The sequence below is a fragment of the Alosa alosa genome, chromosome 18 (genome assembly GCF_017589495.1).
Source record: "Alosa alosa isolate M-15738 ecotype Scorff River chromosome 18, AALO_Geno_1.1, whole genome shotgun sequence".
Taxonomy (NCBI): domain Eukaryota; kingdom Metazoa; phylum Chordata; class Actinopteri; order Clupeiformes; family Clupeidae; genus Alosa; species Alosa alosa.
The window spans coordinates 15,915,930-15,932,732 of NC_063206.1; the positions used below are offsets into that span (position 1 = coordinate 15,915,930).

Genomic DNA, 16,803 nt, shown 5'->3' on the forward strand with positions numbered 1-16,803 from the left:
TCACTGTTATTGAGCCTAGGGCTTCCAAAATCATAACACACAGTTAGTGCTTCACTAACAACACACTATACCTGCCAATTACAGGAAAAACTGACTCACCTTACTTATAATATATTTTTATTGGGGGTAAAATTCAATAGCTTCACTGTCATTGATCCTAGTGCTTCCAAAATCACAACACACATCTAAGGCCTCACTAGCAACATACTACACCAGCTAATTATGGAAAAACAGACTCACCCTATTTATAATCCATTTGTAATGGTTGAAAAATTCAATAGCTTCACTGTTATTGAGCCTACTCCTTCCAAAATCAAACACACATATAGGGCTTCCCAAGCAACATGCTACAGCAGCTAATTATGGAAAAATTGACTCGCACTATTTATAATATATTTTTAATGGGGGTAAAATTCAATAGCTTCATTGTCATCGAGCCTATTGCTTCCAAAACCACAACACACATCTAGGGCCTCACTAGGAACATACTACACCAGCTAATTATGGAAAAACGGACTCACCCTATTTATAATATATTTTTTATGGGGGGAAAATTCAATAGCTTCACTGTTATTGAGCCTAGTACTTCCAAAATCACAACACACATGTAGGGCCTCACTAGCAACAGACTACACCTGCTAATTATGGAAAAAATTACTTGCCATATTTATAACATATTTTGTATGGGGGGGAAATTCAATAGCTTCACCCTGTTGGAGCATAGTGCTTCCAAAGTCACTACACACATCTAGGGCCTCCCTATCAACATACTACACCTTCTTGTTTTGGTAAATTATGTTCAGCCTAATTATAATATATTTTTATTGGGGATAAAATGCAATAGCTTCAGTCTCACAACACACATCTAGGTCCTCCCTATTAACATACTACACCTGCTAATTTGGGAAAAGCTGGCTTAGCCTATTTATATGTTTTTATTTGGTAAAAAATTCAATAGCTTAATTGTTATTAAGCCCAGTGCTTCCAAAATCACTTCACACATCTAGGGACTTCCCATCAACAGACTACACCTGCTTGTTTTGGGAAATTATGCAGCCTATTTTTAATGATTTTGTATTGGAGAATAAATTCAATACCTTCTCTCTTATTGAATATAGTGCCTCAAAAAGCACTCCACAAATATAGGGTCTCCCTAGGAACATACTACACCTTGTAGTATGGCAAGACCTGGCTCGGTCTATTTTTCATGATTTATTTCAGAGGAAAATGTCAATGGCTTCACTGTTATTGAGTCTAGCGCTTCCACAATCCTTGTACACATCAAGGGTCTCCCTTCGGTTGTACTAAACATCTAAAGTTTCTATTGTGACAGCCCAGCTCTAACATGCCAGGTCTGTCTTTCTCCATGGATGGCCTTGCCGCTTGCCTTGACTTTTTCTTCAATAAAGATTAATGAAAGATAGGCTGATCAAGAATTTACCAAAGTAGTAGGTGTCGCAGATAGGGAGACTCAGGATGTCTGGAGTGACTTGGGAAGTGCAAGACTCAAAAATAGTCAAACTATTTACATTTTTCAAATAAAAATATATTATAAATAGGGTGAGTCCATTTTTCCATAATTAGCTGCTGTAGTATGTTGCTTGGGAGGCCCTAGATGTGTGGAGTGATTTTGGAAGTAATAGGCTCAATAACAGCAAAGTTATTGAATCCCCATTAAATATTATGTTATAAATAGGGCAAGTCATTTTTTTTCTAATCAGCAGGTGTAGTATGTTGTTTGGGAGGCCCTAGACGTGTGTTGTGATTTTTGAAGGAGTAGGCTCAATAACAGTGAAGCTATCGAAAATGTCCCCCATTAAAGATATATTATAAATAGGCAGATTCCATTTTTTTCATAATTAGCTGCTGTAGTATGTTGCTTGGAAGGCCCTAGATGTGTGTTGTGATTTTGGAAGCAGTAGGCTTAATAACAGTGAAGCTTTGAATTTCTTCCCCATTAAAATATATATTATAAATAGGGCAATCATTTTTCCCTAATTAGCAGGTGTAGTCTGTTGCTAGTGAGGCCCTAGATGTGTGTTGTTATTTTGGAAGCACTAGGCTCAATGACAATGAAGCTATTGAATTTTTTTAACCATTAAAGGTAGATTATAAATGAGTCCGTTTTTTGCATAATTAGCTGGTGTGGTATGTTGCTAGTGAGGCCCTAGATGTGTGTTGTGATTTTGGAAGTACTAGGCTCAATAACAGTGAAGCTATTGAATTTTCCCCCCATTAAAAATATGTTATAAATAGGGTGAGTCCATTTTTCCATAATTAGCTGCTGTAGCATGTTGCTTGGGAGGCCCTAGATGTGTGTTGTGATTTTGGAAGGAGTAGGCTCAATACCAATGAAGCTATTGAATTTTACCCCCAATAAAAATATATTATAAATAGGGTGAGTCTGTTTTTCCCGTAATTGGCAGGTGTAGTGTATTGCTAGGGAAGCACTAGCTGTGTGCTATGATTTTGGAAGCACTAGCTCAATAACAGTGAAGCTATTTAAATGTATTTGTATCCACTTTCGGTTTTGCACTTTGTAGACGGTCCCTAGAAACTCAGCTGAAAGCAGAACGCTCACAGGGATAAGTTAAAAATGTGGGATGTGCCATGATGGACACAGCAACCATGTCCTGTGTGGAATTTTGGCTTTGCCTGTATGGTCCATCGTTGGAATGTTTTAAAGCTGTGTTAGAACTCTGACCATGCCGCAGGTGCTCACTCAGCAACCCTTTCTCTCTTGTCTTGGTATAGGCTGCTCCTCTAAAAAATTCAAGCTGTACTCCCCAAAGGAGCCACCCAACGGTAGTGCCTTTCCCCCTTCCACCCAGGCACCATGCTGGACAGAGATGTGGGGTAGGTCTGCTAACAGAGCCCAGTGCTTGTGTTAGATAATCATCAGCTTATTACTTCCTCCGAGATAGTTTTTTAATAAGTCATCAGCAGATATCTCTTATGCCCTTTTTCTACTGAGTGCTTGTGTAGAATTGCATCAGATTTAACTGCATGTTTGTGGCTTTTCAGTCCCACACCAATGTACCCTCCTACATACTTGGAGCCGGGAATAGGGTAGATTTTTGTTTCATGGTGATACGTTTTTATAGAGTAGCCAACTAACCAAACACCCCGTCTACCCAGAGGGGTATTCCAGAAAGGAGGTTTAACAAACACTGAGATAAAACTTAACCTCTGGGTTGTCTGAACCTGTGGCGACTAAACCCGAGCTGTCGGTTCCAAAACACCGGTTACCAGTTAGTTCAATCAACCCTGTTTTAGATAACCTAGAGTTGTGCGCGTTCACGGCGAACTTATAAAGGCATCATCTATTGAGAGTCGAAATCATGAGTGAAACCGGCGAAAGGAATTGAGCACAGTATTTTTTAGAGGCGGAGTAGTCGAGGCTTACGAGGAGGAGAACTGTAATAACAAAAAAAGAGCACCTTGCTTGGCAGAGAATAGCCTAACTGACCGTGTAAATGCGTATGTTTAAGATAGCCTATTTAATGTCAAAAGAACAATTAAATAATTCACTGGACATCACGTATTGTATTGACTGCTTTGAATGATGCTTAGCCTAGTTGTCACAGATTGAGTGGGCCATATAATTCTTTGAGAATCCCAAATGTAATTTTCTATTTTAACGCGGGTCCTGCAGCTGTGGGCCAAGTTAAACTTTTGCGCTCCATCATCGGAAGGGTGAATGTCGGAAGGCATGGGTAGCCTATTGGACACATTTCGGTGCACATTTGGAAAATTTAATAAGTGATGCTGACCTGCCAGTTGGTGAAACTACACTTTAATGATCCTCGTGGGTTTGTGTCCAGGAAAACGAATGAAGTTGCGCAGGAACTGCTTTAGCACAAGCCAAACTTTACGCACCGACCGACAGCTTGCCGATAGGCTCTGCGTCTCCAACACTACAAAAACTCCCAGTCGGAGAGCGTGTGTAGCCTATTAAAAAATATGTTATCCCAAATGCCATCAGCATTCTTAACCAAACTTAGTGACAATATGCATACCCGGCTGAGCTGTACAGCTATATTTAAACTTATTTATTCATTTTCTATAGGCTATGTTTCCCCTTTTTTGTACTGTACTTGTTTTAATTAGCCTATATCTTCAATGTGTCTGAGATGTTGTTTGTCCATCTGTCTGGTGAGCCAAACACAAATGTCCATATGGTGTAGGCTAGCTAGCTAAGATTTATTTTATTCTATTCTAATCCACCATGCGTAATGTAGGGATGGAGAATGCTTTTCAAGTAGCCTATATTTAGGATTCAGCTGAAAAACTCTAGCGCTCTTAAAAAACTCGTTTGGAAAAGAATGGATAGGCTATCATGTGATGTCGTGGTCTTATCGCCCTCTCACGGTGAATTGCACGGATGAATATTATATGATTTTGTGCTTCTTTGTCAATCGGACCTTCGTCAAAATGAAACGCCATTGCGTGACAAGTGTAAAAATAGCGGCCTGATTGAACATGCACTAAAATAACCGAACATAATTTAACATAACCTGAACAAAACCTACCCCCTACCAGGTTAAGTTCAGAGCCTATGTTACCATAGTTACTTACATAGCCTGATCATTTTTTAGTTTTCTGGAACTGAAATCCCAGGTTTACTCTGGCTTTACATAACCAGTTCAGTTCAGAGCCTATGTTACCATAGTACATAGCCTGATCATTTTTGAGCTTTCTGGAACTGAAATCCCAGGTTTACCGCTAACTCTGGGTTAACATACCCAGTTAAGCCAGTAAACCTGCTTTCTGGAATACCCCCCCTGGTATACTGTTAAACTGTTCAATCTCTGTTTTCTTAGGAGGCACACACCGTATGGGAACCAGACAGACTACAGAATATTTGAGCTTAATAAACGGCTACAGAACTGGACAGGGCTGTCACTTTTGTAAAAAAAAAAAAAAAAATGTTCGATTTTTTTTTTCTAAAGACGTTTCCATTTTCAACGCCAAATATGCCAATCCACAAACAACTAGGCATTAGGACGAACGTAAAGAGGGCGCTTGTAGACGCAAGCCAGCATTATTTCTGAAGTTTCGTGCACAATGACAAACAGGAGTGCAACATTCTCGAAAAACAATAAGCCGAGTGGACTGCCATTACATCAGTGACAAACATGACTGCAGGCTTCAACGTAGCTGTGTCTGTGTTTACGATTAGAAATGTCAAACAAATTTCGCCTACGTAGAACTCGATTGCACAGTTTGCATAGCCTACCGCTTTGTTCTTCTCCATAGTTTGATAGGCCTATACCAAAAATCCGAAGTACTTCCACATCGACTCCTCAAGTTATTAGGGCCTATCACTCGTCTCTCTACATGTCCCACAGGTTGATCGCGTTGTCCTCCATTTTTTGGCAAAACACGAGCAGCACAGCAGCTGATTGAAACAGCCATTTCCGGTGCGTAAAATTGGTGGGAATTTTCTTTTTAGCTTTCGCAATGCTTACTGCACTTCGGAATTCTTTTATATTCTTGTTTGTGAATTTTGTTACATCTATCTTTTTTTATTTGTTTAATTCGTTTAAAATTAATAGTGTACATATTTGGTTAAAATCGATTCCCTGTTTTAGTTTTCGAAACTTGTGTTGTTTGGTCCAATCGATTGTGCAATCGATTTTCGAACGTAAAGTGACAGCCCTACGTGACAGAGGTAAGACTGTTGTTTGAAGAAAAAAAAAACATTGGCGTGGTTAGAAAACAAATGTGAGTAATGGCAAGTCTAGTACTGTGAACTGCTAATCTTGCATTTTTAGTCATTTGACACATAAGTATGTTATGTTTATGTTATGCTCCCAATGAATAGATATGTTCTCGTTTGGTTAGCAAGTGATGCTATCAGTTCAGTGAGAGAGAGGCATAACCAAGTAACACATCTGGGCCAGCTTTGATATTTCATCTCTGTGTTTGGTCTGAATTCACAGGACTGTGACAACTTATGGTGGGATGCCTTCACCACCGAGTTCTTTGAGGATGATGCCATGCTCTAACCTGACCCTAGCCAGATGAATTTCGTTCCGCTTAGCTCCGCCTAGCTTCACTCACATCCATCTTGGACCTCTTCCATTGAGAGTGATTTCTGCAACCGATTTTATGGTACAGCCAATCAGGACGCAGGGCGGGAGTTTCATAGATGTGACATAGTAGAAGCGACTGTGAGACTGTTATTAGCGTCACGAGTTGGCTTCGATGTGAGTGGTTGAAGTAGCACGTCAATGGATGACGGACAAGTGGCTTATTCAGTCATATGCAAGCATTTTTTGATTAGGCCCAGCCTTCTGAAGCAACACTTCAATGGATCGGTTCCAGATGGATGAGTGAAGCTAGGCGGAGCAAAATTCATCTGGCTAGGGTCAGGTTAGCCATGCTCACCATTACGTTCTGTCTGGAAGATGGGCCCAAACGATATAGTAAGCTTAAACTAGAAAATGTCATTTCGAGGAAATTACCAGTGCAAGAAAATATAAAAATACTGTATATTACCATAAAATGCAAAACAAACTTTTATTTGGAAACAGTTGGCAGGAGTCATAGTTAATAACAACTGACAGTTGAAATGTCTAAACAGTTAAATAGTTGAGTAGTTTAAATAGTTAAATTATTTAATAGTGAATTATTGTAGTGAGGACATTTATTTTGAAACAGTTGTGGGCAGAGGAAATAGGAACAGAATCTGTAGTCTTAATAGAGCCAGATTGTATGCTTAAAGCCTGAGACAGAGTATATAGTTTAAAAGTTGAATTTAGATAGTGTAATGGATGTTGATAGACAGAAAGTTGAATGGATGTTGATGGGCAGATTGTTTAATGGATGTTGGTCGATAGTTTAATGGGTGGATGAGTGAATAGTTTGAAGAGGATGAATGGATAGAAAGTTGGATGGAATGTGCCTTATATCCTTGTAGAATGGAGAGACACAGAGAGAGTTGGCCTAGTTAAGCAGAAAGCAGTTGATACAGGTGCAATCAGTTTAACTGGCCCTTTGATGGGTCCTAGTAGTGAGCAGCTGGAAGTTGATACAGGTGCAAATCAAGTTAATTAGCCCATTGTGATGTCATCAGCCCATGTTAAGGCTACGTTTATCCGGTGACGATGAAAAGAGAAGACGCAGAAGTGGCATGTCTTCATTTTTTTATTCGCGTTTAGACGAGCATTCTCAGGGGGAAATCTTTGTTTATATGAAGACGCAAGAGTATGTGATATTCGATTGGATATGCATCCCAGACCGCTGGGTGGTGGTGTGATAGAACCCCGGTACGTCATGCGCAGACATTCTAATTTGACAGTTTAGCCAGAGAGGTAATCAAGGATCTTTGGTTTAGCCGTTTAGGCGGAGACATAACCCGGTCGTCTTCAAAACTCTACACTTTGGAAGGAGTCTTCAGATTTTTGCGTCTTCAAGCCCCGATGGCGGGGTCGCCGTGTAAACGAAAGGCACTTATGATAAAATATTTTGTCGTCTTCCTTCGCAATCGTTCTCGTATAAACGGCCCCTAGGTCTATGGTCTACAGTTAAAGCTGAATTAGATGCAGAAATTTGGTGGGAAGAATAATAACAATAATAATAATAATAATAATAGAAGACTTCGGATAACAGAACAGTGCATTTTCATGCACTGTAATAATGTTCTGTTATCTACTACGCCATTATGTGCTATTTATCACCTATGTTATTCAAAGAAAGAAAGTAATAATTGACATTGATCAGTAGTTTATTTTAAAAATAAAGAAATTAACAACGCCTACAAGTTAATTGTAATAACTGAAAACAATTTATCCCCTACCTCCAACAGCTATTGGTCGGACATTGATTCCCCGATACTTCCGGAGTATCTTTGAAGGGGGAGCTAGGCCTACAGAGCTTTTTTATGTTCTGAAGCATCCTAAGGAGTCCTTTCACAACAATTTTGTGTCTTTGGACTGCGATCAGTACACATCATGGTCACACAGAATGGAAAGCCCATGTTCACACAGGTATAGCACCACCATTGCTGTTAAATAAGACCACTTTGTTAATGTATCTCTGAGATTGATCCTGTCAACACAATTTTAGGAATTGTAAACAAATGGTTTATCTTAATGTGAAATAACTGTTTTGATAGAAGACAAGTACAAGCAATAAAAATAATGTTCATGTTTGACGATATGATAAGGATCAAGACGTGGCACTTCAGCATACGGCAGCATCGCGAGGTGGTACCCCGCAGCATCCTGGCCATGCATGTAAGAATCTCCAACTGTGTAGATTGTGGGTTTCATTGAGGCCCAGGATCCCCAGATGTTGGAGCAGCTGTCAAAAAACATCACACGATGCGGCCTCTCCAATTCCACGTTAAACTACCTCCGAGTAAGTGTGCTTTTAAAAGATATTCCAGTGTCTAGTATGTTTGTTGAATTCTAGCAGCAGCATTATCCGCAGTATTGCTTTGTCTAAATCATTGGGGTTAAAAGGTTAAAGACTAAATTTGGTTTTGTATCTCAGATTTCAGTTTGGTGCACTGACCTAGAGACTGGTCAGACCAGTTACTCATGTGGTCGTGGTGTTTGTTCCGCATAAAAGGAAGACGGGGGTAATTTGTTAACTTTAGAAAGCAATGAATTGCTGCAGAAAGTAATTTGCTGTCATCCTTCTCCTCCATCAGCTGTGTGTGATCCTGGAGCCCATGCATGTCCAGGCATAAGACCTACAGCCTCAGTCCCCGAGACTGCCTCAAGACCTGCTTGTTTCAGAAGTGGCAAAGGATGGTGGCTCCACCAGGTAATGGGAATACAAAATACAGCCTCCTCACAGCTCACTTTTACAGTGAATGCACAATGAACAACAATGATGTTTCCAGCTTTTCGTAACATATATTGTGCGATCTTGCGGGATTGTAAATTGTAGGAGTGGGCATGTGAATACTTAGAAATTATAACTTAGAAACTTAGAAATTTCTCTCTAAAGGAGTTTCAGAACTGATCAAAATCTAAAAAGGTGCCAAAGAGCCATGTGACGAGAGCCCTTTATGTCTGAACCTCCCCCAGCCGAGCCAGCCAGACAAGTTCCCAATAAGCGGCGGAAACGCAAGATGTCCGGCGGCAGCACCATGAGCACGGGCGGCGGCAACAATAACAACAACAGCAAGAAAAGCCCCGCCAGCAGCTTTGGTTTTGCCAGCCAGGTAACTGTAAGCTGTGTTGTATAAAGTACTAGAAAGCAATACTTGAGTAAAAGTACAAGAAATCGACTAGAAAAAGACTTTGGTAGAAGTGAAAGTTACCTTTCAGAATATTACTTAAGTAAAAGTCTTAAAGTATCTGATATATACTGTACTTAAGTATCAAAAGTAATTTTCTGATATTTAATGTACTTAAGTATTTGAAGTAAAAGTAAAAAGCAAGCGGTTTTATTTTGAACTTTATTTTGGCTTTCTTATAGTAAAGCATAAAGCATATTCAGGCTTCCTATATCTTCTTAATCTCACTCATCGAATCAAAATCACATTCTTTTCAGGCACAATTCTCTTAAGCTCAAAGAACAAACAGCATATTTTTAGAGCTGACAGAAAAAAACAGAAACAGAAATTTCACTTTTGTATGAACTTCAGGTAAAAATTAAAAATAAATTATTTCTTTAAAAAATGACCTGCTGGTAGGGAAAACGTTTTGGTCATGTGATATGAGCATTTCTAGGGCTTACTCCCCAGGTCACCATCTCACTCTCTCACACACACACACAGGCCACCTATGTCCAGCAGCTACTAATATGCCAGTCATTAGTTGAAACTGAAAAGGTGTCTGTTCTCTGTTCATCTTCAAAAGAAGCTGGTTTTCAAATTTGCCAGAATTCAGTGCCTGGGACCGGCCCACGTTTTCCATAGTGGTGGAAATTGGATAAATGAAGCCACATTTCAGGTCTTACTGTACAGTAGTTTTTATTAGTACCATGGTTCAACAAATGTGTAAAGGTTATATAATAATTCACTTCAACTGAGAAGTTAACAAAAAATATTACACTATTCCACAAGTTAACAAAAACAGAAAGAAAGAAAGAAAGCCTATCCCACGCTTCCACAAAGAGGCATATTGAACTAATGATTAGGCTACATGTTTTTTGCATGAGTAGGCTATATTGTTGTTTGGTGATTTAGCCTACTCCTTTACTACACCCTCTTCTGAGCAAACAAGGCATATAGGTTTATCATGTAGGGTAATTGCTCTTTCTTACATTAAATAACTTTAATTTATCCTCCCTGTAGTCATGGCCTCCTCATCACTAATTTCGGGCTCATCATTTTCAGTGGTCGACTGGTTGATCTGCTGCTCAGTCTCTCCTGGCCTCTTTCTACCATCCATCCATCCTGACGCTTGTGTCTACTATAGGGCCGGCTCGGCTATCCGTATCTGAGAAAACTTTTTGGAAAAGACGGACTATATGGACCCAACCAACTCTTTTTGGGAGGGGAGAACTCCCTCACGTAGGTTACAACCCATGCAGAGGCATTGCATTGGTGTCATGCATAGAATGCGGAACGTGTCCTACTTGATAGACTAACGTAACAAATGTCAATATTTTTTTCCTCGACCGGCCCAAAAGTGAAGTGGCCCACCAGGAATTCTCCCAATTACCCACCCCGCGGGCCTGATTCAGTCTTACTCTTCTTGGACTGAAGACAAGTCCTGCGATGCTAAATAGCCTTTCACAGGCCGCTGAGGCAGGTAGCGGAGTGTTCAGCTTCACAGAAAGCTGCCAATGTACAGAAACATTTCTTGCAAATACGGCCACGGGTAGTCACAGAAGTCTGTGCCCCCAGCCTAGCTGCTTCTGAGACCGTCCGCGGAGCTGTAATGGCCTCCCAGGATGACTGTTGTTGATCCAAGGTGTCGGGTGCTTCACTGACCGTCTGGCAGTCGAACAGGGTCATGGCTGAGTCGGCCCTGCAATGGGCACTCCTGAGGGAAGCGAAAGTGATTGTTACTTTTTTGGGCATTTTTGATTTACCTGACAAGTTTTATATAGTGCATCAGTAGACAAAGGAGGTTTCTCCGCGCTTCTGTCAAACAATCCGGTGAAACCAGGCCAGGACTCTGATGAAGATGTGACTACATCGAAACGTTAGTCGTATGTTCTACACCTTTTACTAAATAAATTGAAAATTAAGAAGACATCTGAGCTTTATATAGTGCATCTCAGCAGTCCTGTATCTAGATACAAGTTAAAAGTGTTAACAGGTCCAGTTATGACAAAGATAATGGACAGGTGTGGAAATCCTGTTGAAATCCCACACAAATGGGCCAATATGTAGCTCCATGGTAATTCCAGAGCTTTTTTGGCACTGAAAGCCCCTCACTCTCCGTCAGTCCTCTGCTAAGGTCTTTTTTTTTTTGGGTGGGGAGCCGTGAGGGGAGCCAGCTGCCCTGTCCACCCACCCGACCCAACCCGGTGGCGGGGATAATGTTTTCGCGGCCCTTCCTGTCCTCTGCAGGATGTGATGGTGGTGGGCGAACCCACGCTGATGGGCGGGGAGTTCGGGGACGAGGACGAGTGTCTGATCACGTGGCTGGAGAACACACAGTTTGATGCGGCCAATGGCATCGACGACGAGGACAGTTTCAACAACTCCCTGGCCCTGGGCGCCAACAGCCCCTGGAACAGCAAAGCTCCCTCCAGCCAGGAGAGCAAGAGCGATAACCCCACCTCCCAGTCCTCCCAGTAGACTACTGCACTTGCGTGGCGGTGGGGTTTGGAGAGGGGGGCAGGTGGTGGATTGAAGTGGGGAGCAAGTGGAGGTAAAAACAAGGGGGAGAATTTGAAGCCAGGGGAGGTGGTCACTACTAAACGACAATTGACATATTCATATATTGTGTGAGTGTGTTTATGTGTGTGTTTGCGTGCATGTGTGATATGCGAGTAGAATCAATACAAAGTCCTCAAAACCGGGCCTCATGGTCATTGCTCACTGTTCTGTAGGGTCCCTATTGATGGAGGTTTCCATTAACAAGCTTTTGATGCTCAGATGTGCGTTTGGGTGTTTTATAGAGCAAAACTGCAAACTCAGCTCTCGCTCCTCAGCACAGCACACTCCCTCTCGGTCATTCAGCTGAAGTGTGTGGGTGCTTTTGAGTGTGTTTTTTTAAAAACTTTTTTTTATTTTTTATTTTTTATTGTGGGTGGGTGTGTATTGATTACCCAAAGCTGCATCCAATGGCTGGGTCCAGTGTGGTCCGGGTCTCTGACTAAGCAATCTGCCTGACATGGGCACTCTGGTTTTTGTTGTGCTCACTTCACAATGAAGGATTATATATTTTATTTAAATCGCTTTTAGTAAAGACAAAAAGTATTGTGTGCACTTTAGATAGAGAGAGAGAGAGAGAGAGGATAAAAAAACACTTTTTTTAAAAACTCAACTATTTGTTTTGTAGGACCTGGTTGGAACAAAAACCTGTACAGTGCCGGAGCTTGAGGACCGGAGTTGAGAACCACTACCTTTTAATCTGAAAACAAACAAATATTAAAAAAATGAGTACAAAAAAGCTCAAAGCATTAAGATTGAGGTACTGGAGTTTGGGGCACATTTACCCTGATCAGATTGAACTGACCACAAAAAAAGTCCCAGACTCAGCAGAAGTGTTCTTTTCTTTCTTTTTGTATCTTTTACATGGGTTTTGTTTTTTTATTTTTTATAACAGTTTTTTAACAAACGAAACCAACTAGCAAGCAAAACAAAACACCCTGAATATTCTTTGCGCTGTTTTCACTGTTTTCTCAAACTATTTTTCTTATAATGGTGGACTCTGTTCTTTTTAGTCCTCTTAATATTAAAACATGCAAAAAACATCAGAAAAGTGTAACTGGAGAGTAAAATCTATAAATGTGTATAAAAGCTATTACTGTCAAATATTTTGTAGCATTGTTCTCATAATGATTATGTAATTACATGGTCTGTGTATGTGATTTATCAGACAAAATCATGAAAAGACTATCTTAAAGGTGCAGTAGGTTTTTTTGTCAAAAGGAGAATGAATTTTTAGAATTTTTAGTCTCACAACAGTGTGATTTCATTATTTGTTTTGATGGCATGATGGAGGAAACATTAAATAATGGGTAAAATAATAACACATTTTAGAATGTACAGGAAACTGCTGTAAGCTTCAGAAACAGCATTTCAATTATTTCTGAAGTGCGTTAGAACTGCACATCATGAAGCCTTTATTTTTGAAGAAAATTGACAACAAAAATTCCACACTGCACCTTTAATTGTGACTTTAAAATCAGACATCAGACATTTTAAACATCATTGCTTTACTCTATTAAAAGAAGTGTAAGTCATAACCTGCATGTTCTATTCCCCACACGCGTGCAAGGGTCCCTCTTAACATGACCCTCTTGATTCAAATTGCCCATAGCACTTTGTTTCCTGATCAAGCTACAGGAGAGAAAGTGGCCGAATACCTCCGAGTTGACTTCATTTGAAAAGATTTTTTTTGTGTGTGTGTATGTGTGAAACTAACCATTTCTTGGATGTCTTTGTACATCCTATTTTAATCTCCCTTATTTTTATTATGTTGGAAAAGGAATCCCACTCCTTTTACACTGCTGTTAATGGTCTCTTAAGGTAATATCTGCCCCTGATGGCAAGATCCTTTAAGATCTCCTCTGATACATTTGTACAAGAAAATCATTTGTGTGGGAGTTTTTTATTATAAGCCCCCCCCCCCCCCCTCATTTTGTAATTTCAATTTTGTGTATTTGTGCTTGTATATTTAAGACAGTAGCCAGTTTCTATACAACTGTACTTCAGTGTTTCAGTGTATTCCTCTTTAGAACACCCTAAAGACCATCCCTGTCTTGTGTAAAAAACAATAACATTTTTGTCAAATAAAGAAATGTATGAAGTTCAAAAGTAAAGGGTGCAGATACCATTCACGTCAGAAGTAGATTATAGTTTTTACTTCAATGTACAATGTATTTATTTTTTTGACTTCATGTCATTGTATTATTTCTGGATTCAGTATGTCTTTCTGTAAAATATGTCAATATTTGCTGGGAATGAATTTGATGTTGCTACTCTTCGACAGGGACATTTGTGTGTAACCTGATCATTTATTAAGCACCAGGGGCCGGTTCCCCAAAACGTTCTTATCGCTAAGTAGTTCTTAACCTATTCCTTTACCTCTCTCTTAACGTTATGGCACAATTCCCGACACGTTCGTACGCTAAGTATATCTTCTGTAAGTCACACGTTCGTAAGGTTGGTCTGGACCATTCGTAAGCTCTCTCTTAGCGTTATTTGAGCTCTCAAGACGCTAGTCGCCGCCACTGTGCAGCAGTCTTTAGAAATCAGCGCAGCGCAGTACAAGTCAAACTATGGTAGGCCGACAGTATGTTGACAATGTTGTGGCTCAACGATGATTTTATGTTATGGACATTTTAAAGCAACACCAAAGAGTTTTTTTGTACCTTAAAATAATGTTTCCAAAATTGTTTCAGTGGTTCATCAACTCGTAGCAGGGTGAACGGCAATTCTGCATTCGCTTCGCGGCCCTCTATCGGCTATAACCGCACTATGTAAGTTTGCCAGATCGAGTAGCGGATCTGTAGTTCGATGCAATGAGACATGCAAAATATTCTACCTTGTCTGTGGACATCGTTATTTTGCAGAGCCGGTGCTGGATAAACAAATAGCGTGCGTGCGACAGAGGGAAAGTTCTTTGGTGTTGCTTTAAGACTAATAATAAAATATGTTCGCAATGGATGCAGGCCTATTTATGAAGTTTACTTTATTTGGTATCAGAACTAATATGGTGGTAATTAGCCTAGGCTATTTAGTAATGTCATTAAAGCGTTCAAATTGGCAATCACTTTTGATAATTAAAAGCTGGCAAAGAATTTGCCTCTAAATGGCTAAGATCTATAAATGGGTAAGCATGGTGGTGTCCAGTGAGCGACCAACTAGGCCTATGGCAGCGATCCAACGTGTCCTTGCATTAAATCAAAAACGCTGTGTAGTCCATGTCGCTCCATAGCTCTTTTTTACTGCTGTTGCACAAGTTATTTCGAAAGCTGGAAAACGGTGTCACCTTGTGCAAGCTCACCTCGTCCAGCAAAACGTCAAGTTCCTCTGACGAGAAGCTTGGTGCCCTTTTTTATGTTGCTTCCCCACCATACTATATCTAAATCTCTGTTCATTGTAGATAGGTTGCTTTTTATTGAAAACATTAACCAATGGCAATCTTTTTTTAAATTTGAACCTTGAATTTCCCCTGGGGATCAATAAAGTATCTATCTATCTATCTATCTATCTATCTATCAATACCGCATTAAACAGAAGTAACTGCAGCTCCTTGCCAATCAATTATAATTGTAAGGTACCTTACCATTAATATAAAAGTGTATTACATCATTTTAAGAAGTTGTTAAATCCATGTCAAGAAGCGGCACAAGTGGCACAACGGGATAAGGAGGGTGGATGATTAGCGAGGGATAGGCCTACCCGGTTAGCCTACCAGTCACAACATATCGTGTGAACATATTACTGACAATTTGATAATTAAGTGTGCTTGCAAGCACACTTATTGTTCTTCTTAAGTTTTATTATTATTATTCCCGTCTCCCTAATTTTTTGTCAGCTCTAGCGTCTAGGCCCTTTGAGACAGAGACACCGTTCCGAGTATTATTAAAAATGTTACAAGTATGCAAATTCCTATGTTTACGGGAAATTAGGTTTTACTGGGTTGTTTTGTTGTAAAGACATGCAAGGCATTCTGGGCCATGTAATAGACAAACAGTGGTCGCAGCGTTAACTTGATTTCCATAATGTATTAATATGAATAGGTGTTTCTGTAAACCTAGGGACAATAAACAGCCATCTCTGTTACAAAAACGACCAGGTAATCGCTCACTGAAGAGGAAACTATGATAAAAACATTGTTTTCCTCAATGCATGGATTTGACGACAGTACAAGCCGGACATGTCACGTTAATGTTAAATACATCTGAGCGGCTAGGTGGCAGCGTTGTATTACATTTCACATACATGCGGTGACATCATTAGAATTATGTGAGCTTCACAAGTAAGGAAGGTGCAAATATTATGTAATTTATAATGGGAGAAATTATTGGAAATGTTATTTCTTGTTTATTCAAATTGCAAACCACACACATCCATTCGTAATCACACGTACACATACTAAAAGACTCATTTAGTTTATTTGATGTTGCCTAGCAACCCAGCCTTCAGAGCAAAGATTGTAGAACAGAGCTTCAGAGAGACTCGTTTTGAGTTTGTGGCCAAGTAGCCTAGTTCTACCTAAAATATCGGTTTCCATGTGTATGTGCTGGATGGCGTGCGTCCTTTATGAAAGTAAGTGTTTTATAGAGTTACAGACATAATGAGTCATGTTGTAGTGGTCAACATAAATGTGCCCCTTCTGTTATTAGAATGCTAAGCGGAGAAGCATGCTAAGCAGATATTTAGTATCATTAATTTTCTTGTGTGGCTAGCTATAGGGAGATGTATGTTGCTAATTGGGATTTATGTTGTTTAGCGTAATGCCATGGTCATTTGATATGAGATGCGTGCACTCGTAACTTCGTCACTTGTAACTTTAGGACTGCTATATTTTTTTAATAAAAGTAATTCACGAAGCACTTTAGCCCTAAATGTAGCACCTAAGATTAGCTGAATGAATAATGTAAGACTAGGAAGACTATGAGGTCTGGATGGAGCAGGCTAATCAGATGATCATTGAGTGGCAGTGCAGTGATGCTGCCAAGCGGCAGCGTATCGTTGAGAGTTTGCGT

General features: G+C 40.0%; 1 pseudogene; it reads left to right on the forward strand.

Annotated features, from left to right (window-relative positions):
- Positions 1-2,549: 2,549 nt before the first annotated feature.
- LOC125311231 lies at positions 2,550-11,716 on the forward strand (annotated as a pseudogene).
- The last annotated feature ends 5,087 nt before the right edge of the window (positions 11,717-16,803 follow it).